Below are 26,894 nucleotides of genomic sequence, written 5' to 3'. Positions count from 1 at the left end.
CTCTCACACACACACACACACACACACACACACACACACACACATTATATTACTTTGGTTTCTCTGGAGAATACTAAGACAACCATCATCCAAAAATTTCACACAGCATTCATTACAAAGCTGAAATAAACTTTTTCTTCAATGTCTTCTCCCCTACTAGACTATGAGTACCATGAAGAGGATCCCGTTTGTCTCACTTACCCCAGAATCCCATGACCTAGCAGGGCCTGGCAAAGTGCTGAACTTAATAAAGCTTCATCAGAATGAGTGGAATAAATACAGAATGAGTGGAATAAATACAGGTGGCACTGCCCTCCCGCTTTTATGTGTGCTCATGTGTGCTTATAGGGAGGTGAGAGAGAGGGGGGACAGGCTCCGGGCTTCTTCCCACACTGGCTCCAAGTACCCCTGCTTGCTTTGGCTGGTTTTCTATAATCTAGTTCCCCTCAGTAAAGTCCTGAGAGCGGAGCTGATTGGGAAACCACCGATTTAGAATAAGACAGTACCGAGCCAGTTTTTATCAGTCTATGTGTAACTTAATTTTTAAAAAGTTTATTTTGAGATGGGGATCTTGCCGCGTTGCCCAGGCTGGCCCCAAACTATTGGACTCAAGTGAGGCCGCCTTAGCTTTCCAACTAGCTAGGACTATATGCATGCCACTGTGTGTGTGTGTGTATGTGTGTGTGTGTGTGTTTTCCAGTACTGTAGATTGAACCCATGGTGCTCTATCACTGAGACACATTCTCACTCCCTTTTAAATTTTGAGACAGGGTCTCACTAAGTTGCTGAGGCTGGCCTTGAATCTTCCTTGCAATCCTCCTGCCTCCTCAGCCCCCCTCCTGAGTGCCTGGGATTATAGGCGTACGCCACGATGCTGGGTTCTGTGTGTGTGTTTTAAAATGATCACACGTCAATTGTTTTTTATTGTAATACTATTAGTTCATATTTTAAAAATTATGAATTCAGTGTGATTTATATCTTGAAACCACCAAGAGGCTTATATGCTACATTAAAATTCCAAATAGAACAAAGAGACGCCCATTACTCATTTCGAAAGCTTTTCTTTAAAAAAAAAAATTTCCATAATTCTCAAGAAGAGAAAGAAAATACTAATCACTGCAGCCAAGTTTCCTGACGCTCTAATTCTGGTTCAAAGAACATGGGAGCATCTTGGTGTATACGACTGGTGGTGTGGGCGTCCCCATTCAAACCTGAGAAGGTTGAAGAAGGCCTGTATCAAGACAAAATGATGCTCACTTCCAGTGACAAGTCCATCTCCACCCATCCAGCTAGGGAACATCTCAAGAAACTTCTCTCAAAGTTGTTAGACAAGAGGGAGATTTCCCCCCCACATGATGGTATCCAAAGAAGACATTCATATGCCAGGTGCAGTGGCACAGGCCTGTAATGCCTGCAGTTTGGGAGGCTGAGGCAGGAGGATTACAAGTTCAAGACCAGCCACAGCAACTTACTAAAGAGTAAAAGGACAGGGGATGTGGCTCAGTGGTTAAGTACTCCTGTGTTCAGTCCCCAGTACCAAATAAATAAAAATAAAAGAAGACATTCATATATTGAAGATAAGGCAGAAGATTGCAAGTTTAAGGTGAGCCTGGACAATTTAGCAAGAGCCTATCTTAAAAAAAAAAAAAAAAGGACATTCAGGGTTGGTTTATAACCCTCCTGTTGCTATTTCCTGAATGATGTGGAATCATAAAGAGCTTTGATTGCAGTGGGGACCATTTGTGCACAATATGTACTTGACCTAACAATGCCACCTTTAAGTTTTTTAGTGGGAGAGGAATTATTCTTAAAAAGACCAGACAAAGGTTAATTTTTTTATTTTACAGTTAGTTGTATTTTCTAATCTTTAGAATTATTTCTTTTTAAGATTCTTGTCCCTTAATGATTTGTTCTTATATATAATGTCTGATGTTTATGTGCTTCTCTAAATGTTTGTTTTACTTATGCTTTATTTGTTCATTAATTTTTGGGGGGGGGTACTAGGGAGTGAACCCAGTGCACTCTACCACTGACCTACATCCCCAAACCTTTTTATTTGATCTTATTTTGAGACAGGTTCTCAGTAAATTGCCAACTGGTCTCAAACTTGTGATCCTCCTGCCTTAGGCTCCTGAATCCCTGGGATTACAGGCGTGTACCACCTTGTCTTTAAGATTACGGTTTTTCAGAAATAATTCTTAGAAAGAGGCTATGGCGGCAGGAAACACATTCTAGTCTGTATAAACAGGTGTGCATAGGGAAGCATCCATCTCGAGTGGTTACCAATAACAAATCTAGGTTGTGTTGAGTGAGTGGCATGGTCAACTAGCACTGAGCCCTGGCTCCGGACCTGGGGGCTTGGAGGGATCCAGTGTTCTCCAGCACTGTGCCTAATTTTTGAAGTTAAAATAAGTTGTTTAGTTTCACTGATTTTAAAAAGTATTGATAATTTTAGCTCTGAATTTTGGCGTTAGGTACTGCCTGCGGGGCGACGGCAATCCGGAAGACAAACCCTCCTCACATGGAGGACAAAGTCACTGCTCAGGGGAGGGGAGGGCCTTATTCCAAGGTCACATGGCTGTTTGGTGAGTGGCAGAGGATGGCACGTGGATGCAGCTCTTGAGTCTCTAACATGTGTCCCCACACCACACTATGCCTGGCCCTTCTGACTCAGGACCTCAACAAGGCTGTCACACCCCTGTTGAAACTCCAGTCCTAGTGATTGACCTCAAGGTCGGGTTCCACTGCTCTTAGGGATGGTGAGAGTACAGAGCTCAGGGCTCACTCTCTTTCTAACCCATCAGCTCCCAGGGACCCAAAAGGCTACATGGAGGGATGCAGGGACCTGAGAAGAAGGGGATCTGAGAGCTGCAGAGTCCTGCTTCTGGGGTGGGGCCAGATACACAGCTGGGTGTCTTCAGCTGCTTGTCTGCCCACCATGGTGCTGTGTTTCATGGTGTCACATGTTGCTAGGCATTGACTAGGTGCTGTGTTTTTGCTGCTGGGTCATGTGTTGCAGGGAATAGAGCCACACTGGGTATTCAGTCCCTGGGTGGCATCAAGAATCACATGTGTCATGTGAAGGCCCAGTTTAGAGTACTTTCCCAGAGTGACTCCAGAGCTGGTCCTGGTGACCCTGGTATATTCCGTAGCTTTGCTCTGGGTTTGACTCACAAACATCTCCACCCTCAAGCCCCAGTTCACAAGCAGAGGGCCCCATTCCTGGGCAGGCCCAGCTGCTGGCTGTTCAACTAATTAATGACTGCTGATTGGCCCAAGAGCCACACTCATTATGCCCAGTGGAGATCAAAGCCAGGCCCAATAATCTGCTAAATGAGTTGTCAGATTAGGGCATTCTTCTGTGCTATTAGAAAGATTTGTCTCCCTGTGTAAAGGCCTGTCAGGGCATATGACCCCGTCACCCATCGTGAGCTGAGCCACAGGGAATTCTGCAGCCTTTCTGCCTCTCTTACTTTGAATGTGGCCATTCAATGGGACAGTCCCACCACAGGGGCCCAGGCATGATCCCTGGGGAGGCCACAAAGTGGAGAGGGCCTCTGCCCCGGGAAAGTCATGCTGGGGCAGAGTGTCTCTACCTCTTTATCTTTGGGGCTGCTGGGCAATTAGAGGGAACTGTAGACTTCCCTGGGTCCCTGTGCCTTTAACTTCATTTTAGACATACTGCCTCAGTTTACCCCTTCAGGCTGGGGATCAAGTTTTATGTTGACTCCGTTCTCTCCTTTAGGACCTAGGCCCCAGACTGACATTCATTTCAAACTGGGAGTTCCAGCCCAATTTTCTTGCTCCCGGGCTGCAGACAGGTCCAGTTTTCAGTGCTAATAGCTATTCATGGCTATCATCAAGCAAATGTAGAGTGTGTCAGGCAGTGTACCAAGTGACTAAAAGCTGATTTTACTTATACTGTCTGAAAATATTATAAATTAGATATTATTAACATCTTCTCAAGGTTGTTAATCATCCTCATAAGGAGAATGAGGCTCAGTAATTTGTTCAAGTCATACTTGAAGGTTCTGATTACTGGAAGTCAACCCGTATGTTGACCAAATGTTGGCTAATGAGAGAGCACGAATTGCAAACCTACAAGGGAGGCAGTGAGAAAGGAGCTCTGTTTCTCCATGGATGGGGTGGGAGGAAATTGGACTGGCCAAAGCCATTTTTCTCTCACTAGAAAAGAATCTGGAGCTTTTGAGAGAGGAGTAGTGTGGGTCCAACATGTGGATCTTTAAAACCATGGTTTGAGCAGTTGGATTAGACTGAACTAGATGAGCAACTACGTCGCCTTTTAGTTTTCTGAGCTTCAAATGAAAGACTAACACACAAACCAGAGACCTCAGCTCCTGTCCCTGAGGTGCCAGATCTGCCCAGTAATGGTTTTGGTCCTTAGAGATAGCCTTAGGGAAGTCCACCTGGGAAGCCAGGAGACTTGGCAGTCTACCACTTACTCTGTGGTCACTACTTGCTCTGCTGGTCACTGTCCCAGATACCACCTCTGCCTGGCCTGGCTATGGCCTCACCTGTCACCTCTGCTTCTCAAGTGTAACCACTTCACCTGATCACCCATGGTGCACTTGATCTCCTGGTCACCATCTCCCACCATCCTCCATCCTGCCCAAACTAGTCTGGATGCCTGCACCGAGTCCCGGCCTGGCCTAGCCCTCTGGGTTGTTTAGAATTTGGTTGACTGCAACAAACAGAAGCCCAAGCAACAGTTACTTGAACAAGCAAATCTTCCCCACGTAGCAGTTCTGAAGATGAGGGACCAGGGCTGGTGCAGCAACTTAGCTGCACAAATTGTCATTTGTACCTTCATTCCTTTCACATACATCACCTTTGCCAGAGATTTTTCTACTTTGTCAGTCTTTTCGAGAACAGCATTTAGTTTTGCTGATGCTCCCTAGGCCCATTTTCTATTTTACTAATCTCTGTCTTCATCTTTGTTTTTTCTTTTCTTCTGCTTTATTTGGATTTACTTTTTAAAAATTTCTAATTTGTACATAGTCCATGGCCAGTTTTTACAAATAATCTAACAAAAAAATATGAGTAATACAATGACATCTTCCTGATGAATTTCCTTTTATCTTTTGTTTTGGCTTTCTTTATCCCAAATAATACCTTTTGTCTGGAAGTATATTTACCTGATATTGTTACCACTATGCCAGCTTTTCCTTCAGTTATCATCTCATCTGACATATCTAATTTTACTCTTTTACTTCACCTTGCTTGGATACATATATTTTTTTGAGTTTTATGAAAAAGTATTATAAAAATATTTATAATATTTTTTGGAAAAATTTTTTATGTCTGTCTTGTAAACAGCATATAACTAGATTTAGAACATCCAGTTTCAGGGTTGAGATATAGCTCAGTTGGTAGAGTGCTTGCCTTGCATGCATAAGGCCCTGGGTTCAAACACCCCCGCCCCCCAAAAAAGAACATCCAATTTTAGCTGTGCATGGTGGCATATGCCAGCTACTTGGGAAGCTGGGACAAGGAGGGTCACACAAGATTGAAGCAAGCTTTGGTCCCTTAGCAAGACCTTGTCTCAAAAAAAAAAAAAAAAAGGGGGGGGAATAGCTGTAGCTCAGTGACTCAGTGATAGAGCACCCCTGAGTTCAATCCCCAGTGCTGAGAGAGAGAGGCCAAAAAAACCTAAAACTGAAGGAGGAGGAAGAGGAGGAGAAGAAGAAAGGGAAGAAGGAGAAAAGAATTTGAGAATCTCTGAGCTAGATTGGCTCATTTGCATTATTATAATAAGTTAAATCTGATTATCTGGAAAGGTCTTGATTTAATCTTCATTTTTAAATGATAGTCTTGCTGGTTATAGAATTCTTGGTTGATAATCCATTGTGTGTGATGATTTGTTTTTCTTTTGTTGCTCTCAAGATTGTCTTTCAACAGTTAGTCCGTGATGTCTCTAGGTGTAGATAACTCTATGTGGCATCTCTGGAAATCAGATGCTCCTCTCCCTGAAGGGTTAGCTGTTGCTGTTCTTTGTTTGTATATTGACTTCACTGAGCTAGTTTTATAAACTCTGTATTCCCTGTGGTGCACAGCCATGTCTGCTTGTCCTAGTGATTAGCCAGAGACTTCCTTAAATACTTTGAATCAGTAAGTCTTCTCCCTCTTTGCTGAGGGGCCGTGTGCATATGTTGGGTCACCCTTTCACTGTGTGGGCGGTCGTCCACTGCTCTGCCTTAGCTTTCACCTCCTCCTACTACAGGGTCTCAAGCTTGGCCAGTCGGAGGTGAAAGATGGGGGCTCTTTCAGGTTTCCTTGGGCGTGTATACAAGCTTGCACATGCATGTGGCCTAATACAGCCTCTGAATGTGTCAGGCTTTTCAAAGTCCCCTATGGATATCTCATTCCCTGGTCATCTTTTATAGTTTTCACTAGTCTCTTGTTTGTCCCATCTGTTATCACCATCTTAGGGGCAGTAATGTTGAACAATTGCTGCTTAGTGTTTTCCACAAAAGCCCGGAGAATAGGGTTTCTTTCTTCCTCCCTCTCTTCTTTCCTTCCTTCCTTTCTTCCTCCTCCTCTCCTCTTCCTTCTCTCTCTCTCTCTCTCTTTCTGAAACTAGATTAAAACCAGTATTTATCTGGTAATACTTTATGTATTATCTCTAGAGGAATGAAAGACCTCATTTTCTTAATAAATTTATTTTGGACTTACAGAAAAAATAAAGAATAAAGAATGATGGCTAAGCATTGTGATTCTACCTGGAATCTCAGCTACTTGGGAGCCTGGGATTTCCAGGCTTAGCAACCTAGCAGACACTGTCTTTAAAAAAATAATAATAATAAAGCCAGGGATGTAGCTGATAACCTTAGCTGAATTGAAATGCTCCAGGGAGAATAGAGATGCTCCTTGGTGGAACCCAACCTGAGACAGGTATTGAAAGTATGACTCATTCAGTTCAGTAGATATTTACTCAATGACTACCATGAGCCTGATTCTACAAGGGCTGCTTCAATGAACAAATTATGGTGTGTGTTCTCCAGGAAAATTGAATCTCATGGTTTTGAATCTTGTAAATACCCTTGGATTCAGTCCCTAGTACCATAAAAACGAAATTTTAAAAAATAACAAAAGTCCATATATTCAAACCTTAGTTTTTAAAAATGTTTATATTTAATCAGATTTAATTTTAAAATTTAGAAGAAAGTGAAATACTAAAGGTACAATTGAGGCCCCTCTATGCCTTTTCCTCCTCTCATATGTCTCTCTCTGTCCCTAAAGATAATGTTCTAATATCAGTAAATATCATTCTTGCCCATATCCTGATTCATTTTTGACATAAAAATGGGTTGTTTTATTTGTTTTTAAATGTCCGGAAGTGGTATTATTGTAAATATCCTTCTGCAATTTTTATTTTTTGATCAAAATGGCTCTCTAGATTTTCCTATGTAGATACATTAAGCTCTAGCATATTCACTTCAATCTGTGTGTAGTTGTATTAATTAGTCTGTCTTTTGTTACTATAACAAAATGCCTGAGGCTGAGAAGAAATTTATTTAGCTTACAGATCTGGACGTTCAAGGGCTTGGTACCAGCATCAGCTCAGCCCTGGGAAGTGTCTCTTAGAGGATGGCATCACAGTGTCAGGAGAGGGAGAGATTACATTGCTATACCAGAAGCCGGAGCAAGGGGGAGGCGCTGGATCACCTTTTTTTTATAATACACTTCTCATGAGAATTAAGGGTCTCAGGAGATTTACCTTAATATCTTCTGAGAACAGCACCACAAAGACCTAATCAATGGCATTAGGACCCACCCCTTAGAGTTCCCACCACCTCTCACATCACTGTTCTGGGACCAAGCTTTCAACACAAGAGCCTTTGAGGAACAAACCACATCCAAACACAGCAATGACACTTCATGATAAGAATATACCCCATTTATTCATTTTTCACTCATTTGAAGAGCTTTTGGTCATTTCTAATGTTTTTGACATTATGTAGAAAGCTGCACTGAACATGTTTGGCTTGTTTCTGTGAGCTCATGACAGTTTCCTATCACACACCTCCGGAAGTGTAACTGCTGGGTGTAGGACACACAGCTTCAACCCGAGGAGATCTTCAGACAGCCTCTTGTGCATCTCCCACTGGAAGGAACCTGTAGTGTAAGCTTCACGTTGCCTTGTGCCATTGTTAGTAGACACGTCCTCTCTCACGATTCCAAGCCTGAGATTCTATCTTCATGGAGGACACACACCATGATGTGTTCATCAAAGCATCCCTCGTAGAATCAGGCTCATGGTAGTCATTGGGTACGTACCCACTGAGTTGGATGAGTCGCACTTTCCATACCTGTCTCAGGTTGGGTTCCTCCAGACAGCCTTCAGCTTTCTCTGTTCTCCTGCAGCATTTCAACTCAGGTAAGTTCAAGCATATTTGAGGACCCGAGTCTGGAGACGAGTACTTCAAGGTGAGTGAGGGCTGGGGTCAAGGTCGTCTCCATGTGGAAATTGTGGCTCCACCCCTCTTCCTGCTGTGAAACGCAGGCTTCCCCAGAGGCTGTCCACTCAGGGAAGTGGTCATTTGAGGTTTCTAGTAATTTGGACATGGTTGGGGGAAAGTGAGTCTTTGCTCATCCTTCCATTCCTCTGAGGAAGTACAAAAAAGACATTGAGAATGTGATGCTTAGAGACATTCAAACGATGGAAGCACATGCCTTCGTGGAAGAAAAGCCGCTTTGCACGTGACAACTCATTCTTAGCAGTTTGCCAAGAGCTCTCCTGGCCACACCTGGTGCCCATTACTGTATCTCCTTGAAAGTAGTGAAGCTGTCTTTCTTCAAAGCACTGTGAAGCACAGTAGTTCACTCTGACCTGTTCCTAGTTGTCCAGGTCAGCTTGTTGGACAGTGTCATGTGATCACAGTTACCCGCTGCCCTTCATGCTACCTGGTACATTCCACCCAGACAGAAACAGCCCCTGGGCTTACCAGTTTCACATGCCAACAGGATTCGGTGCAGAACTTCCTGGGCATACACATCTGACTGGCCAATCGTTGGCAGCCCTGTGTCCTTCACCATCACCTGAAAACAGATACATTCATGTTGGGTACAAATGAAACTGTCCGTTGTCATCCACATACCTGGATGGACGCTTACCTCCTGGTCAGAATAAGAGGACTGGGAGAGCTGGGAGCTTGGGTGTTTGGGGAAGAGTATAATCTTCCCCTTCCAATGGACAGGGGAGGGGAACCTTTTCTCTTCCATGGAGTCAAAGGAGGGGCGCAGCAAAAGACTCATTCTTATTTTTTTTTTGGTACCAGGGATTGAACCCAGGGGCACTCTACCCTGAACCCCAACCCCAGTCCTTTATGTGTTTTATTTTGAGACAGGGTCTCTAAGTTGCTTGGGGCCTTGCAAAGTTGCTGAGGCTGGTCTCAAACTTGCAATCCTTCTGCCTCAGCCTCCTGAGTTACTAGGATTACAGGCATGAGTCACGATACCCAGATTAGAGAGAGACCCTCTTAAAGGTCTCATTATCCTGGGTCAAAAATCACTTGCCCCCATTTATTTAAATCTCTTTTTGGAAATTTGTGTTTAGAAGGTGATTGCAAAATGTTTTTTTGTGTGTTTTAAAGATGCCTAAAAGTGGGAGAATGGGATTTTCCATCTGCCTCAGTGTGACCTGAGCAGGAGAGAGGAAAGGTAGGGAAGGTCAGCAGAGGGGAGGACACCAGGATCTCTCTCACTTTTGGCAAGATCAGGGCTCTTGTCTTAGATCAGGTTGCTATAACAATACACCATACACTGGTGGCTTAGAAACCACAGAAATTTATTTCTCACAGTTCTGGAGGCTGATAGTCCAAGATTAAGGTACCAGCAGATTTGGTGACAGCCCGCTTCCTGGTACACAGATGGCTATCTTCTGTGTCCTCAAATGCTAGAAGCGGCAAGGAAGCCCTCTGGGGTCCCTTTTATAAGGGCATTAATCCCATTAGTGAGGATGTCACCCTCATGACCCTATCATCTACCAAAGGCCTCACCTCCGAGTACTGTCACACAGGGGGTTAGGAGCTGAATTTGCAAATTGGGGCGGGGACACAGATGTCCAGACTGCAGCAGTTCCTGGGCTTCTTGGGCCCTGACTTTCCCTCACTCTCTGCCCCCCACCCTATTCCTTTCTCCTTCGTGGGCTGCCCATTGAATGAGAAGCACCAGCTGCAAAAGGTCTTTGTAGGGCCTCTGGAAGACACAGGTGCCACTGGACAGCAGCCTACAGATGCCTGCCCTACAGAGAGCACCAGAGGTTGTTGGGCTTTATCAGATAATTAACAGGAGCAATCAGCCTGGGAAGACTTGTCTTGACAAAATTAGAAGATAGGTGTCTTTCTCCCTGTTCTTTGTCCCAAGACACCCAGTGAGCTGACCTAGGAGAAGGTGGGCCCAAGTGTGCGCAAATCCCATCAGATCCTTTTCCATCTCAGGATGCTGGGCCTTGGTGCTGGGCCCTCCTGGGGGAAGGAAGAGAAGAAAGAGAAGAAGCTAATGGACAGAACTGAGTTTTTTGTTTTGTTTTTTTTTTTTTTGGAATACTGGACCTTCAACCCAGAGATGCTCTACCACTGAGCCACATCTCGAGACTTTAAAAAAAAATTAAATTATTTATTTATTCTAATTTGTTATACACAATGGCAGAATGCAGTTCATTTTGTATTACACATATATAGCACAATTTTTCAAGTTACTGATTGTACACAAAGTATTTTCATACCATTTTTGTCTTCATACATGTACTTAGGGTAATGATGTCTAACTCATTCCACAGTCATTCCTACCCCCTTGCCCCCTGCCCTCCCCTCCCTCCCTTTGCCCTATCTAAAGTTCCTCCATTCCTCCCATGTCCCCTCCCATCACCACTGAGTCAGCATCCTCATATCAAAGAAAACATTTGGCCTTTGTTTTTTGGGGATTGGTTAACTCTATTCTCCAACTCCATCTATGTACCTGCAAATGCCATGATTTTATTCTCTTTTAATGCTGAGTGATATTCCATTGTGTATATATATTACATTTTCTTTATCCATTCATCCACTGAAGGGCATCTAGTTTGGTTCCACAGTTTAGCTATTGTGAATTGTGCTGCTACAAACACTGATGTGGCTGTGTCCCTGTAGTATGTTGTTTTTAAGTCCTTTGGGTATAAGCCGAGGAGAGGGATAACTGGGTCAAATGGTGGTTCCATTCCAAGTTTTCCAAGGAATCTCCATACTGCTTTCCAGATTGGCTGCACCAATTTGCAGTCCACCAGCAATGTATGAGTGTACCTTTTCCCCCACATCCTCGCCAATACTTGTTGTTTATATTCTTGATAGCTGCCATTCTGACTGGAGTGAGATGAAATCTTAGTGTAGTTTTGATTTACATTTCTCTATTTGCTAGAGATGTTGAACATTTTTTCATATGTTTGTTGATTGATTGTGTATCCTCTTCTAAGAAGTGTCTGTTCAGTTCTTTGGCCCATTTATTGTTTGTTTGTTCGTTTTTTTTGTTTTGTTTTTTGTTTTTGGTGTTAAGGTTTTTGAGTGCTTTATATATCCTAGATTAGTGCTCTATCTGATGTGCTTGTGGTAAAGATTTGCTCCCATTCTGTAGGCTTCCTATTCACCTCACTGATTGTTTCTTTTGCTGAGAAGAAGCTTTTTTCTTTGAATCCAGCACAAGAATTAAAACCAAGAATCAATAAATGGGATAGATTCAAACTAAAAAGCTTCTTCTCCACCCTTTTTATTTTTTATTTTGAGGCAAGGTCTTGCCAAGTTGCTTAGGGCCTCGCTAAATTGCTATGGCTGGCTTTGAACTTGAGATCTTCCTGCCTCAACCTCCTGAGCTGCTGGGACTATAGGCATGCACCACAATGCCTACCTAGAACTAAATCTTAATAACCAGAATCAAACTGTCCTAGAAACTCAAGAAAATTGAAAATCATGAGTTGAACCAAGTTATAGTGAAGGGAGCCTTTAACTAATGAGAAAAGAGTATAGATTTCTTTAGTGTAGATGGGGGAACATAGAGGGAATGGAACTATTTCCTGTTTTTTCCTTACTGGGCTGAGACTCCTCAATCTACCAGTCACTCTTGAAGTCGCAGAACATAGTGTCATGGTCAGCCCTAGACCAGGTTCCAAACCATGAAGGTGAGACTGCAAAGGAAGAATCCAGAGCAGTAATGCTGGAGCTTGGAAGAATAAAAAGAAGCTTCCCCAAGGAGAAATGCTGGTGGGAGAGTGAGAGCTGGGCCAGGGACACAGGAATACCACGAGATGGTCAGCTGTGCAATTGTCGCTGTTCTAAAAAAGGGCCAAAGAGGTGTTGCAGTGGTCACAGCAGGCCACGTGCAGGCAGAGTTATAAAGGGACAGAAATCAAGAGCGGGCAGAGCAAGTGGAGGGTTATAAAGAGGAGAAAGTAAAAGAAAGAAAGGCAAAGATGCTGTGAGCAAGAGCCAGGCCTCTGCTTAGCCTCAGTGCTGAGTCTCTTCCTTGCCACATGCACCCCCCTTTTTTTTTCAATATTTTTTTAGTTGTTGATGTAACTTTCCTTTCTTTTTTCCCCTCCGGTATTGGGAATTGAACCCATGGCCTTGTGCATGGGAGGAAAGCACTCAGCCAACTGAGCTCTATCCCCAGCCCTCAGGGTATGAGGCTTAATCCTCTCCCCTGATAAAGTACCTCAAAGCTACCTCCAGTGCTAACTCGGGGCCTCTCTGATCTTCCTCTCCTTCCTCCTTTGCTTCCAATTCTGCATTTCAAAGTTGCAAAGAGCCATCTTGCAGGGCAGGGCTCTCTTGGTGGGGGGCTAGGGCTGGGGGTAGGGACCAAAAGGAAGGAGCGGGCCAGCCAGAGTTCCCCTCAGAGAAAGAGAGCAGAGAGGTTCCGAGCAGTCTTGATTAGTGACTTTTAGTCCATCAAGCAATGAGTGTGCAGGTTCTTTGCAGCTCAGTGACTTTGACAAGGACACCACAGTCAGTTATTTGGCCTCTAGAACTCTAGGTTGTTATATTTCACTGTGTGCTGATTCCTGTCTCATGGGTAGCCTGGAGGGTTGATGTGTGGCCTGTGTGATGTGCAGGGTCCTCTTGAGCCCAGTGGCTCTGTGGACACACAGAAGTTTGGAAGTGCAGCTGCCATAGCCCAAGGGACACGGCTCTTTTTGCAGCCCTCAGGACAGGAGGGCTTTTGCTCAGCTCCCAAATCCAGCTCCTCTGGGGTCAGAGTCCTTCTCTGTGCTACTCTGGGCTCTCTCTGGGTCCCTGCCGCTGTGTATTGGTGGCTGTGGCAGTCTTCTGTTCCTGCTGTGCCCTGTGTGTGCTCTTCAGCATGCCCCAGGGTGGCTGTGTGTTCCCTTAGGAGAGTCCAGGGGAGGAAGGCTGCCTGTCCATGTGCTTCCTTGGCCGGCCTGGTGAACCAGGGCCAGAGACAGTGTTGCTCACCAGGGCGTGGGCTGCTCTGAGCACACAGGGCTTGGATTCTCCTGGCGGCCTGGCCTGTAACGGGCAGGACTAGTGTCAACAGCTGGCTGCGGGACTGGGAGGCCGTCTAACCCACTTAGCAAATCTGCTGCTTAGAAACACAAACAAATAACGAGTGTGCTAATTACTAGTGATAACAAGGTTTACCGTTTTCAACACGTATCAGCCTACCCAGTCTGCCTCTCCCCATAGCCTGTGAGATAGGACAAGTGTTCTTCCTGCCCGAATCTGTGGAGGAGGTAAGCGAGAGCCAGAGGGGTTAGGACACTCGTCCACAGTCACACAGCTATGTTCAGTTTCAAACTCAGGGCTGCGTCATCTCCTGCTGGGTTGGGTGGTATTTGCACACCATCTTGTCCACTCACTCCAGGGGGGCCCTTGACCAGTGAGAAAGCAGTTGGGAGTATGCCATGTCCCTCCAGTGATGGAAAGGTGAGGGGTGAGCACCCCAGGGTGAGCCTTGCTGTGGGCTGCCCTCAGGTCTTAGAAGGTTCCTCTGGTTGGGCCTTGACAGGCTCCAAGGTCCTGGGAGGCATTCTGCTGGTGACCTGGGGACAGGGACGGGGGCAAAGACCTCAGAGTAAGATGGTCCTGTGATTCCAAGCCCAGGCACTTACAAACTCACTCCAGGTGAGACCCCTTCTGTGCCAGGGGCGTGATTCCTTCAGCTGGGGTCGAGAGAGGGCTGTGGCATAATAATCCCCGTTTCTATACTTGCTCTGAGTCAGTGCTTCATAAGTGTTCTTTCATCTTGTGGCCACCCAGGAAGAGGCTGTGTGGGGTGGGGGGAGGCAGCAAGAGGGAGGCCGAGGCTGAAGGGGGAATAACTTCTAGAGTTGTTCCCAGCCAGAGACTCCTTGCAGCTGTGCGAAGACCTTTGCTGTTTGGGGAGTGCTTTATATAGGGGACCCAGGATGGCTCTCAGCCCATTTTACAGTTGAGGACACACAGGCCTAGAGGAGTAAAGAATGCTAATGAGTTCCAACCCGTGCCCAGCCTGCTCAGGCACCCTTACAGGGACCCTAGGCGGTAGGAGCTGTTATACCCATTTATCCCAGTTCCTGGATGGTGGAGAGAGGATGGACATGTGGACTACAAAGTGTCATGGGTGATCAACGCTCTTATTTCCGTGATCCAGGAGGGCGGGTGGAGAAGTGGGGGTGAAAGGGTTAACTTAATTTTGGCTGTCATTCCTTTTTGGCATCTGCGAGTAAACTTAATAGGATCTCGGCTTTCCTGTTGCCTCACCAGCGAAACAGAAACCAGACCACGAGGGGGTCTGGAGATGGTTAACTGGCGATGCCTCTTGGTGGGCAGGCAGCAGGGCCTCCTCAGAGACAGCACCAGGAAATGACTTTTGCTGGAAACTGCCACTCTGGGTTCTCCTGGCACCAGGGTGAGGGCAGGGCCGGGGAACTGGGGTCTCCTGACAGTCTGGCTCCAGGCAGAGGGGAAGATGGCGGGTGCAGGGTCCGTGGACTGGTGCCAGGATCCTGGCTCTCCCTCCTTTTCACCTTTGAGGCTTAGCCTGCCGGGGATCTTGCCTCTCAGGGTTCAGTGTAATAAAGTGCTAAGCCCGGGACAGAGCGGGCCCAGCTCGATGCCTGCTAACTCTACCCAACTTCTGGTTTTTCTTTCTCCTCCTCCCCTACTCCTCATTTTGATCTCAGCTTGAATGTCACTGCCTCCAGGAAGCCCTCTGCTACTGGACTGGTGATGCTCCTTGGGGCCCAGTTATAGGCCCCATGGTGCCCCCTTGCTCCCCTGCCCTCACCCCCTCATACTTCTCTGGTCTCTCCTAGGGTGGGAGTTGAGTGTGGCTCTTTCACCTTGACCTTGGCAGAGGGTCCTGCCCCATTCACAACCTTATAAGGGAAGGGGACTGGGTGTGTGTCGGGGGGCAGGTCATCAGGTCACCAGGTGCCCTCTGGGAGCCCTGAGCCGGGGGATTTAGGCAATCCCCAGGTTGGGACTCTCCTGCCAGGACCACTTTTCTCTCTGCGGTGGTTTTCTTTATTTTACATTCCCAGACTATTTTGGAAGCTGGCTGCCATGGGAACCGAGTCTCTGGAAAGCCCCAGCCTCTTTTTTTCCCCTCCTGCCCCCACCCCTTTCCATCTCCATTCCCTCTTAATTGGTTTTTAGTTCCCTGGCTTTCAGGCCAGTCTGTTTATTTTGATTGCAACTCAACAGAACAAACCTTTAATGAACCAGCTTGTGGAGAGAGCCATTAGCAGCCGCCTGCCTCGGGGAGTGGGGGAGGCATCGGCCTGGGCTGCAGCCCCCCGGGGGGAGGTTTTGGCCAGGCTTCGGTGGCAGCCAGCTCTTGGGCCCAGTCTTCCTTCAGGTACAGTCTAGAAAGCTTGGCCTCCCCAAGCTGTCTGCAGCCTCAGCTGGGATGACCTCCCAGCCTTTGAAAAGACGAGGTGGCTTCACAGAGCTCCCTGGTCTCCCAGGGCCCAAGAGGGGCACACCAGCTCTACCCCACTGTGCAGACATGGGGGTGAGGCTCACTGGAACCCAGAGACCCGAGTCTCGGCCAGCAAACTGTCCCTTGGTAAACCGGGACCAGATCCCTTGTCCTTGCCCTTGAGGAAGGCACCGATGGTTTCCCAGGAGTGTCACTTGTCCTCTGGCCAAAGCCACAGTGACAGTCCAGGCCAGGCTCCACCAGAAAGGTCCTGGCTTTCTGGAGCAGGATCTTCTGTTTTGCCCCTTCTCTAACACAGAGCCAGCTGGACCCCCACTATTTATAGGGCTTCTTCGTGGACTGAGTGGAATCACATGTTCCTGGAGCCTTGCAGACAGGAACCTGCGGATCCCAGGGTGCTCTTGTGAGCGCAGAGCTCAGAACCATCCGGGCAGCTTCCTTGCCTTCAGCCAGCCCAGGCTCTGGGCTGACCTGAATGGACGTGGCTGGTTTGCCCTTCCATACTGACCTTGTTTGCCAGAGCTGTTGACCTCAGAAGTGGAGGCCCTGGAGCAGAGAGCTGCCTTAGGGTTCAAGACAGTGGCTTTCAAGCTTCTGTAGCCAGGGCCTGAGGAACATGGGTGGGCCGGCCTCTCCCCATCTCTACCTTTGGTCTGGGGGGCTCGGCTTTCATGGCTCCCTAGCGTGGGGAGGTTTTTATTCAGAACAGAAACCTCCGTCTCTGACCCAGTCCCTCCCTCGGCCCTCACCTGCGATCACTCAGGTGGGCTGAGCTCCCTTTCCTCTAGGTGACTGGGTGAAGGAGGAGGCTCTTCTGGCCAGTGGAGGTCAGAGGAAGTCGCTCGGGGTCTCGGGGAAGTTTTCTTGTTCCTAATAGGAACCAAAGATAAAAGATGAGTTTTCTTCTTCTTTGTCTATAGGTGACCTGGTACCATGGTAGCCATCCTGTGTCCCTGAAGGAAGCCAGGATGAGGACAAAGCCATCCCTGGAGGTCTGCAGAGTGCCAGGTGACACTGGAGAGCAGTAAACCATCCCATCCCTACGGTGGGCCTGTCTTTGAACTTCTGGACTCTCCATGCGATACATTTCCGTATTATTTAAACTGGTTTAAAGTATTATGCTAACTTTGTTTCTTATATTATTATTATTATTATTATTATTATTATTTTAGCTGTGTATTTTTGTCTGCCTGCTTTTATTTTTATAGCCACACCAGGTTGTGGGCTCAAAGATAGAAGACACAGACATTCAGAGTTGCCATGTATATCAATTAGGAATTACTTTTGGCTGCTTAAACCCTAAACAACTAAGTGAATACTTTTCTCACTTAATGGGGAGCCTGGGGAAGGCGATCCAGCTGAGCTCAGCTGTTGAAGGGAGTCATTAAGAATCAAGGTTCTTGCTATTTCCCTGTTCTTGCCATCCTTGATTTAATTTTCTTCACATGGTCATCAATGGCTGCATCACTTCCAGCCATCACATCTGAGTTCCATGCTGGGGATGAAGGATGTAGAAAAGGAAGTTTGTGCCATCTGAATCTGTGTTTTTTGTCAAGAAAACAATACCTCTCCAGAATCCTTACCCTAAAATTCTTTATATCTGTCATTGGCCAGAAATGCATGACATGGACATCTTAGCTAAATTTATGGGACTTTGGCTACCCCAAACAAACTTGGGATTTTGTTAAAAAGGAGAGAGGGTGGGAAATAGATACTGGGAGGGAAAGGGGGATCTTTTACGGTGGGCTTGGCCAGCCCAGCTCAGCAGGGCAACTGAGACAGGAATGAGCCCAGAGGGTGTGACCTGGCTCTGAATGCTCTGGGGCCACATGGGCCTCTATTTGCTGCCTTCCCTCAATCACCCCCAGCCCCACAGATGCCAAAGCGGTCTCTCCACAGCACCTGCTCTGTCACATGTCACATTACTCCCCTGTCAGAAATCTCCCTTTGTTCATAGGATGTGGTCAAAATGCCCTGGCCCCATATTTCAGGTCCTTCCAGGACAGGTGACAAACCACCTCTCTGGCCTGATTTGTCCTCTGTGTTCTGCCCCTTTTGGGTGGTGCCCTTGACTTGTTCTCATGTAGCATCTCCCGTCCTCTCTACCTGGTGGACCCCACCACCTTTAGGGTCACCTCATCCCCGAAGCTGACTCTCCTGCTCTGGACCTTCCCTGGGGTTCCCTCGGCGTGACGACTTGTGCTACTTAAATCGAGCATTTGTTGAGTATCAGCCACCTCAGCATTCACACACACACACACGTGTTTACACGCCCATGTCTTGCACGTCAAAGATGCTCTGTAAGTCTTCACTTCTTCTTTCCAAACCTCCCATCTCTGGCAACCTCCAGCCAGGGCCCTTGGAAGATCGATGGATTTCAAAACACTGACTTGGGAATATTCTTGCAGTGATTTAAAAAGTCCAATGTTAATATTGAACTGCTGTGACAATTGATGGTCATTTCTGCCAAGATGGGCATCCTGTCTTGCCTACCATGATGTCCCCAGCACACAGTGAGGTACCTGGGACTCTTAGGCAGTAATAAAACAAAAACAAGCAGGAAAAAAAAACCAAAAAACTCAACAACACCCACTTGTTGCAAACGTCCTAAGGAAGCTCTCCTGAACAGCTCCCCGTGGACACCACACGCCTGAATCCTTATCCTCCCCTGCAGCCTGGAGGCAGCTTCTCCTCTCTCAGTCCTCGTGGGGGCGTTGAGAAGCCCAATCCCTCAAGCCCGTTTAGAGAGACCAGCCAAGGAGTCTCTTAACTGAGGTTGCAGTTCCAGGCTTGGCACAGCAGTGTCACCAGGAACACCAGTGCCCTCGTGTTCTTGCCCAGGGGCGGCTGGGAGGCCACCGTGCTTCCCACTGCACTCTCCAGGATGGATGCTGAGCCACAGTGGGAAGTGAAGGGTGGGAAGGAATGGTATTGGGTAAGGAGCCAACAGCATGCACCTTCCTTTTGTTTGAAGATAAGGGACAGGGGCTTGGCAAGATTAAGTGACTTGCCAACATCCCACAGTAGGTTAGGAGCAGAGCTGGGGTCTGTCTGTCTCTGAAACTGTCATCTTCATGATGCAAGATAGGTGTAGGTCGCAGAGCAAGTGTGTGTGTGTGTGTCTGGATGAGGGAATTCAGACTCTGGGGACCTCCATCCTAGGGTCTGATGATTGTGGCTCTGCAGACACAGCCCCTCTGGATTTGGAACTCCTTCTCCTTGAAAATGGACTTTATTAGGAAGGGATGGGATGGGATGGGATGGAAAAGAAGGACTATGTGCCTTAATATTTTAAAATTTTAATTTTCAGAATAGGCACAAATGATAAGAATACAGCTCAATTAATTTTCCTAAAGGGGACACTCTTGTGTCTAGAACCCAGTAAGAGAAACAGCACATTACCAGAACCCCAGCAACTCTCTTCTTGACTATTTGTAGTCCTTATATCCCCCTTGCCAGGGCTGACCATCATCCTGAGCAAAACAATTTGGGCTGTTTGGGTACTTTGTATAGATGGAACTATATACTATGTATTCACGTGTGTGAATTCTTTGTTCAAAATTATACTGGTGAGGATTATCCACGTCATCATGTAAGCTGGGGTTCTTATTGTTATGCTGCATAGTATTCTACTTTACGACTATACTTCAATTTATCTATTTTACTTTGATGGGTATTTTGAAAAACTAGTTTTTAGCTATGACGTATGGTGCAGCTATAAGCATTTTGAACATGTACAAAGTCCTGTTGAATGTATATTGGGAGTGGAATCTATGGGCAACAGGAAGGTGTCTATTTAGTTTTAGTGGGTAGGGGCAAACATTTTCAAAGGAGTAGTATTAATTTCCACTCCCATCAAGTTGCTCTGTCTTCTTGCCAACACTTGGTATTATCAGTGTTTTTAACTCTTTTGTTGAGTAGGTATATAATGGTATCTCATTATGGCTTAATTTTCATTTGTGTTTCCTAATTGACTAATAAAACTGAGCACCCTTTCATGTATTTATTGATCATTGCTATAGTTTTATCTTTTAAATTGAACTACCCTGACAGAGAAATGGGCAGAGGCCTTCTGAGAAGGTGTGTAGTTTCTGAGCTTGGGAAGGTTTGGGAGGCACAGAACAGCTGCTTCATGGCTATGCAGAAGAGGAGTGAGTACCTGGGGGCCAGCACTGCGGTGATGACTAGTCCCACCAGCAGGGAGGCAGGGGGATTCCCCGGGCACAGTGTGGGGAAAGAGCTGTCCTTGGTTCTAGCACTTATTAGTTGCCACATTTGGGACAAGTACCTTAATTTTCACCTCTGTCAAATGGAAAGAGTGATGCCAACTCTACAGGATTCTTGTGCGATTTAAATGAGATGAGATGTGAACATTGTTGTGGCATAGGACACAGAAATGGGTCATCTGCAGCAGCAGGCCCAATAAATGATAGCTGCTATTACTATATTATTGTTATTATTTTGGTATTATGGATTGAACTCAGGACCTTGCACTTGATGCTAGGTAAGTGCTCTACCTCTGAAATATATGCCCAGCCTTTTTTTTTTTTTAAACAATTTTATTTTATTTATTTATTTATTTATTTTTGTGGTGCTGGGGATTGAACCCAAGACCTTGTGCATTTGAGGTAAGCACTCAGCCAACTGAGCTACATACCCAGCCCCTTTACAATTTTATTTTGAGACAGGGTCTCACTAAGTTCCTAAGGCTGGCTTTGAATCTGTAATCCTCCTGCCTCAGCCTCCCAAATTCCTGGGATTACAGGCATGTGCCACCGCAAGACTTCCTTTTTATGCTTAGAAACTTATCTCTCAGACTTCTACCCTTGCCTTAAGAAATTTGCAGTCTGAACTGAGCACTGTAGTGCATGTCTGTAATTCTAGCAGCTTGGAAGGCTGAGGCAGGAGGATCCCAAGTAAAGGATCAGCCTCAGCAACTTAGTGATTTAGTGAGACCCTGTCTCAAAAAAAAAAATTAAGGGCTGGGGATATGACTCAGTGGTAAAATGCCTCTGGGTTCAATCTCCATGACTATAAATAAAATAAAATAAGTTACCAGCCTAAGTACTTGTCTTTCTTCTCATATCCTGATCTAAGATCCTCAGAACCCAACACATAAAATGAAATAAAAAGTACCCATTTCTCCTAAAAAGATGCTATATAAAAAATGTGGGGGTTGGGGGCAGAGCTCAGTGGCAGAGCACTTGTCTAGCATGACAGCTTCTGGGTTCTATTCCTAACACCCCCAAACAAATAAATAAATAAATAAAAATCTGAGTTTAGTTTTTTATTGCTACAGTAAGTTAGTAAAAGTCATATTTTATATCCAGCACAGCAGCTCTCTGTCAAGCAAGGGCTTTCCATGGTTTGGATGTGACTCATCTACCCTCATCTTTGTCTTCTGTTTTATCATGAACCCTGGGGGAGGAGGAATGGTCAGAGAATTGTCAATGGAGGAGTGCCAAGAAGTTCATGGTCAAAACCAGCCCCAAGGACTGACAGAATTAAGTCCTCACTAGGCTGGTGGCCTTCAGAAGATGAAATTTATCCTGGAGTACCAAAATGTATCAAGCTTGATTTTTTTCCTCCATCCTGACTTAGTGTCCCAGAGAGTGGATTTGGGACACAAAAATATCCAAACACCATTTTGCTGGGGACGGCAGTTGGGGAGAAATATCCTCTGGTTGGAAGCCCAAGATACAAGGACAGAAGCAAAACATTTGGCTGATTTATCAACTCTCCTGGGGTCATCTGAGTCCAAGTCCACCCCTCCTCCAGGAATAGTCTGGAATTGCAGTGGCCACTTTGGGGGAACTTTTAACACGACCAAAATGGTTCATCTTGAAGGTACCTTAGACCAGCGGGTAACAACCTTTTTCCGTGAAGGGCCAGATCATCAGTATTTCAGGCTGTGTAACCCAGGCCGTCTCTGTTGCTGACTACCTGACTCCGCTGTCGGGTATAAGAGTGGCGACAGACAATGGAGGAGCAAGCAGGCTTGGCTGCAGTCCAACACACCTTATTTACCACAGAAGGCCTGGGTCAGAGTTGGCCTGTGGGCTGTAGTTTACAGAACCCGGCTCTGGGCTGTCCCTCACCTGCCAACATTATCTGGGTGAACAGTCAAGGTCGCGGCAGGGATGGGAACCAAGACCTCGAGGCCTACTTGAAAACCTCTGAATGAATTTTATACACTTGTCCTCTGTGATGAAACATGGATGTGTCCTCTGAGTTTTGCTTGCAAGTGTGTTTTCAGATTTCCTGAAGACTTTCTTGTTTAAAGACTGTCAATCAATCGATCAAAACTATTCAACATTGTGTTTTTTCTAAAGGAATTCCCAATCTATGATGCTACTGATAGGTGTCATTTTTCTGAGATGGTCACTGATGACCTCTGCCAGACATGGATAATTTACTCAAAATGTCCTCTGTCCACTCACCTCCCAATCTACTATCGACCTAGAAAGAACAAAGGGAATTTGCATTTCCCTGGTTTGAAGCCTGCCCTTGGCCTTAGCAGCAGTAAGATCAACTCCTTTGAGAATTCATCAGTTCTGTCCTTAGGAGTCGGTAACAGGCCTACCCAAGTATGGAGGCATATCATCTCTGATCCTAGACTCTGCTGCTCGAAGCAAGTACAGCCAAATAGTTCGAAGGATTCATGCCATATGCCAGTGTCATTATTGACATCCCCCAGTCCATCCCTGAACAACCTCAAAGCTCCAGTGATTTTTTTTTTTTTTTTTTTTGGTGTATGTGGGGGGAGGGTACTGGGATTGAACCCAGGGACACTTTACCACTGAACTACATCCCCAGTCATTTTTATATTTTTACTTTGAGACAGGGTCTCACTGAGTTGCTGAGGCTGACCTCCAATTTGCAGATCTCCTGTCTCAGTCTCCTGAGTTACCGTGATTATAGGTGTGTGTCGCCACGCCTGGTTCCAACATTTCATTTTTAAAAATAAAAGATTGTTCTGGCTGAACATTGAAACATTATAGTGTTAACCCTGGTTTGGAACATTAGGATTCCTAAAACTTGGAGTAAAAAAAAAAAAATTACTCAAAAGCATCATTGCTCTCGATGGAGTTCATATTCCCCTTACTATGCAGTTCAAAAGAAGTGGAACCAGAGAGCCCAAAGCAGAGTTCTTGGGGTGCAGAGCAAGACCCTGTTGAGAGGCCTCAGACTTCTTTCCCTGGCAGACAAACAGTTCCGAGAGTGAAGGGCTCAGGACCCCTCTGCTGCCTCTTCTGTGTGGAATTAGGCTTGGTCCTCCCAGACTTGCTGACCCTCAAGTGACCCTTCTAAATCCAGATAATCCTCTGAGGGTCAATCCACAAACCCATCACCCTCAGCTCCATCAGAGCCTGAAAATCTCCAGGGCCAGCATGCAGGGAAGCCGGGGCCCTCCCCTAGCTGGTGGGAATGGTATATTGGGTCTGGCAGATGTGCCCAAGCCTGGGAGTCAAGAGGGTCTCTTTGCTTTCCCGTTCGGGATTGTTGAAGGAAGAAGAAATTCACTTAGAATCAGTCTGGACCCAAATTCGCTTTGTTCTTTGGGCCTGCAAAGACACTCCAAAGGGATGTCTAAAAAAGGGGCAGGGGTGACCCAAAGGTAATGGAAACACACAGGGGAGGATAAACCCCAGAGATGCCCGAGCCGGTTCCCAGACTGCAGCCCTGACTGGAGGGAACAACAGAGACAAACTTAATCCCTGTCCTCAGAGAGACCTGCCCACTGGGCTTTAGCAAAAGCCGCTGTGCTTTTTCTCTGTTCCTGGAGAATTCTGACAAAATAGCCCCGAGCCCCTCAAAGCAGGGGAGCAGAAGTGCACCTACCCTGGCTGGATCAGGCGCCTTGGCCAATCTGATGAGTTCTGTGTCTGCAGGGACTTAGGGCGCTGGCAATGGGGAGCTCAGTATGTGTCCTGAGTCAGAAAGAGCCTTTTTCATCCAGTCCTGATTCCTTCAAGTACAGCTTTGAACACTGAGGAAGGGGGGTGGGGGTGAGCCCGCCCTCGTCCTGTGGATCCGACAATATCACAAATGCACAGCTGCTGGTTCCCAGTCTAACCCTCTTCCCAGAGGGTAGCCTGATGGGGGTGAGGAGCTTAGAGTATGTGCTGTTCGTTCATTCATTCATTCATTCATTTATTGAATATCAGCTTTGTGCCTAGTCCTGAGTAAGATCTGCGGGAGACTCAGGGGAACTCACCCCATGACCTTTGCACTCCAGGAACTTCCATCTAAATTTGCCAGCACAGACACAAACTTACATGTGTGTGTGTGTGCACACAAGCAAACTCATGCATACACACGTCCACACACATACAGACTTGCACTCAGGAATGCTTAGGTTGTAACAGTGTTCCTTCCATAATGAACCACAAGTAAAGGTGTCAGAGGTGATCTATGAGTGAGGAATGGGATGCACTGGGTGGGGATTGCTCCCTGGTGCTCAGAGATATTCTTACTCTGAACCTGAGTGACAATCTAGTCAGAGGACTATCGGTCTCACTCCCCAGCCCCAGGCTTGCACAATGATAGTGATTTGGGGATTCAGTTTTATTGGTCTGAATTGAAATGGGACTTTTGGGGCAGAACTGATAAGTCAGGGACTGAGGCGGTGGGGACTGGGTGAGAGAACTGAGGGGCCCTCTCTGATTGGTTTCCTGAGATTCAGACCCTGTCTAGAGCCTGAGGCCTTCCTTCCTCCCCAGGGTCCAGGCCCTGGAGAGCTTCTAAATGGGACCTTAAGGCTGTGAATGATGACTATACCAAACTCCAGACCACTGTGGGGTGTCCTGTGATGGACTTCTCCAGAGGGCACTTCCAGTCACCTGCAGAGTCATGGCTGTTCTCCAGGGTTCCCCAAGCCTCCAAGCCCAGGGTCTAGCCCAGAGCCATCAAAGGAGGACACTGTCTCTTCTGGTTGAAAACATAAGGAAAATGTATCTGAAAGTGAAAGGACAAATCCAAGGTAAATAAAAAAATGAGCACAGGCTCGTGAGAATAGCTGCAGAGGGACTTTTCTACCAGAACAAACTTGTCTGTTAGAGTGGTCATGGAGGTACCACCAGTGACACCACAGTCTCTAAATTTCAGGGCTATTTGAGGATTCATCTTTTGAGTCTTAGTACATTCTTCAGTTTGTCCTCAAGGGTAAAGAGTCTATCCTTTGTGGGTAAAGAGAATTCTTGGAAATTATGGACCCAAAGTCATCCCAAGCAAATGCAGCCCACTCCATTCATTTCTGTTCAATTCAACACATACAGATAGACTGTTCACAGCCTGCCAGGTACTGGTGTAGGCTCTGGGGATTAGATAACCCCGGGCTCTGCCCTCCTGGAGCTGACATCTTAGTGGAGTGGGGGGAACAGACACTAAAGTAAGGATAGAGTCTGCACTTGCAGGAAGTTTATGGAAGGATTGCATGCTGTCAGAAGTGTAAGAGGAAGTGAGGTGAGGCAGAACCCTGAGGTGTGGGCAAGAGGAGGTGGGATGAACAGGGGAGGGGAAGGGGGATGAGCATTCTGACTCACAGGAAAAGTGTAAAGGAAACAACACCAGCCATCATTTATTGAGCACAGATTCTGCATCATGAGGTTTTCAAGCAATTTATGTAGATGATCTCATTTCATCTCCATGATACACTTTTGGGGTAAGGTGGTACTATTATCCCCAAATGATAGATGAGGGAACTGAGGCATGGACAGAAGAAGAAATTTCCCATTTTGTAAATAGCAGGACTGGAATCCAAACCCAGGATCCAGAGTCTCCTTCCCTATTGTGCTAGAGAGCATCTACCTGCTCACACAGAGAGCCTTTTTTTGAGTAAGAATGATGTGGGGGCTGGGGATATAGATCAGTTGGTAAAGTGCTTGTCTTGCATGTGGAAGGCTCTGGGTTCAATCCCCAGAACTGTGTACACACACACACATACACACACACACAGAGAATGATGTGCAGTTCACTAAGAGCCCGGGAAGAGGTGCTGCTGTGGAAATGTAAGTTGGTATGATCTTTCAGAAGAATGCGATGGCAACTTGTGTTAAAGAGGCTTAAAGGTGTGCACCCTCTTTGATGCAGTATTTTCACTTCTAGAAATATATCCCAAGGAAATAACCAGAAATGTGCTTAAGGTGTGCAATGGGAGATGACCTAAATGCCCTTGGTAGAAGTTGGTTAAGTAAATCATAGCCTATAACTATAAGAGTATTATGTAGCCTTTAAAAGTAAAAATCGTGGGCTGGGAATATAGCTCAGTTGGTAGAGTATTTGCCTTGCATGCGCAAGGCCCTGGGTTCAATCCCCAGCACCACCAAAAAAAAAGTAAATATTATGCCAGATGTCGTGGTGCATGCCTACAATCCCAGAGGCGGGAGACTGAATCAGGAGGATCACAAGTTCAAAGCCATCCTCAGCAAAAGTAAGGTGCCAAGCAACTCAGTGCACCCTGTCTCTAAATAAAATGCAAAACAGGGCTGGGGATGTGGCTCAGTGGTCAAGTGCCCCCAGAGTTCAATCTCTGGTGCCAAAAACATCAAAAAAACTCCCTCTCTCCAAAAAAATGAAAACCAAAACTAAAAATTGTGGTTGCCTCTCTTGATTTGTGTCCCAAAGGTGCATTGTGGAAGTTTGGGAGAGGTCTGTGAAGAGAGAGGGAGGGCAGCACTCCCCCACCCCAGGACAGCAGGGTAGTCAGCTGCTAGGACCCCTGGGTAGTCAGCTGGGTAGTCAGGGAGGCCAGGCAGAGGTGGGGCCTGCAGAAGGGAAGGAGGCTTAGCTCCAAATAATCCTGACCCAGGGGAGGGAGTGGGGTGTGGCGGGCGAGCGGACAGCCAGGGCTCTGGCACCGGCTCCAGGCTCTGGGTTTAAAGAGCTTTAAAAGCTTATTAAAAAGGTTCCTTAGACATCAAATGGCTCTTAAAAATCAATATTTTGATGATTTAAGTGCA

At 46.4% G+C, this 26,894-nt stretch overlaps 2 long non-coding RNA genes across 3 annotated transcripts; one reads left to right on the top strand and one right to left on the bottom strand.

Annotated features, from left to right (window-relative positions):
- Positions 1-7,920: 7,920 nt before the first annotated feature.
- Positions 7,921-24,029, bottom strand: LOC125617191. The gene is made up of 3 exons (XR_007348100.1): positions 23,776-24,029; positions 16,683-16,803; positions 7,921-9,060 (listed from the first exon to the last, which is right to left on the bottom strand). It is a non-coding gene; the product is annotated as an uncharacterized LOC125617191 (long non-coding RNA).
- On the top strand, positions 13,635-19,935 carry LOC125617190. Of its 2 annotated transcripts, none has more exons than XR_007348098.1 (2): positions 13,635-13,741; positions 16,854-19,935. It is a non-coding gene; the product is annotated as an uncharacterized LOC125617190 (long non-coding RNA). The 2 variants fall into 2 exon arrangements; XR_007348099.1 differs by lacking the exon at positions 13,635-13,741 and adding an exon at positions 14,210-14,898.
- Positions 24,030-26,894: the final 2,865 nt, after the last annotated feature.

Source organism: Marmota marmota, unplaced genomic scaffold, assembly GCF_001458135.2.
Source record: "Marmota marmota marmota unplaced genomic scaffold, marMar, whole genome shotgun sequence".
Lineage (NCBI taxonomy): Eukaryota > Metazoa > Chordata > Mammalia > Rodentia > Sciuridae > Marmota > Marmota marmota.
The sequence above is the reverse complement of the archived record's forward strand: the minus strand, read 5'-3'. Positions and strand labels throughout refer to the sequence as shown.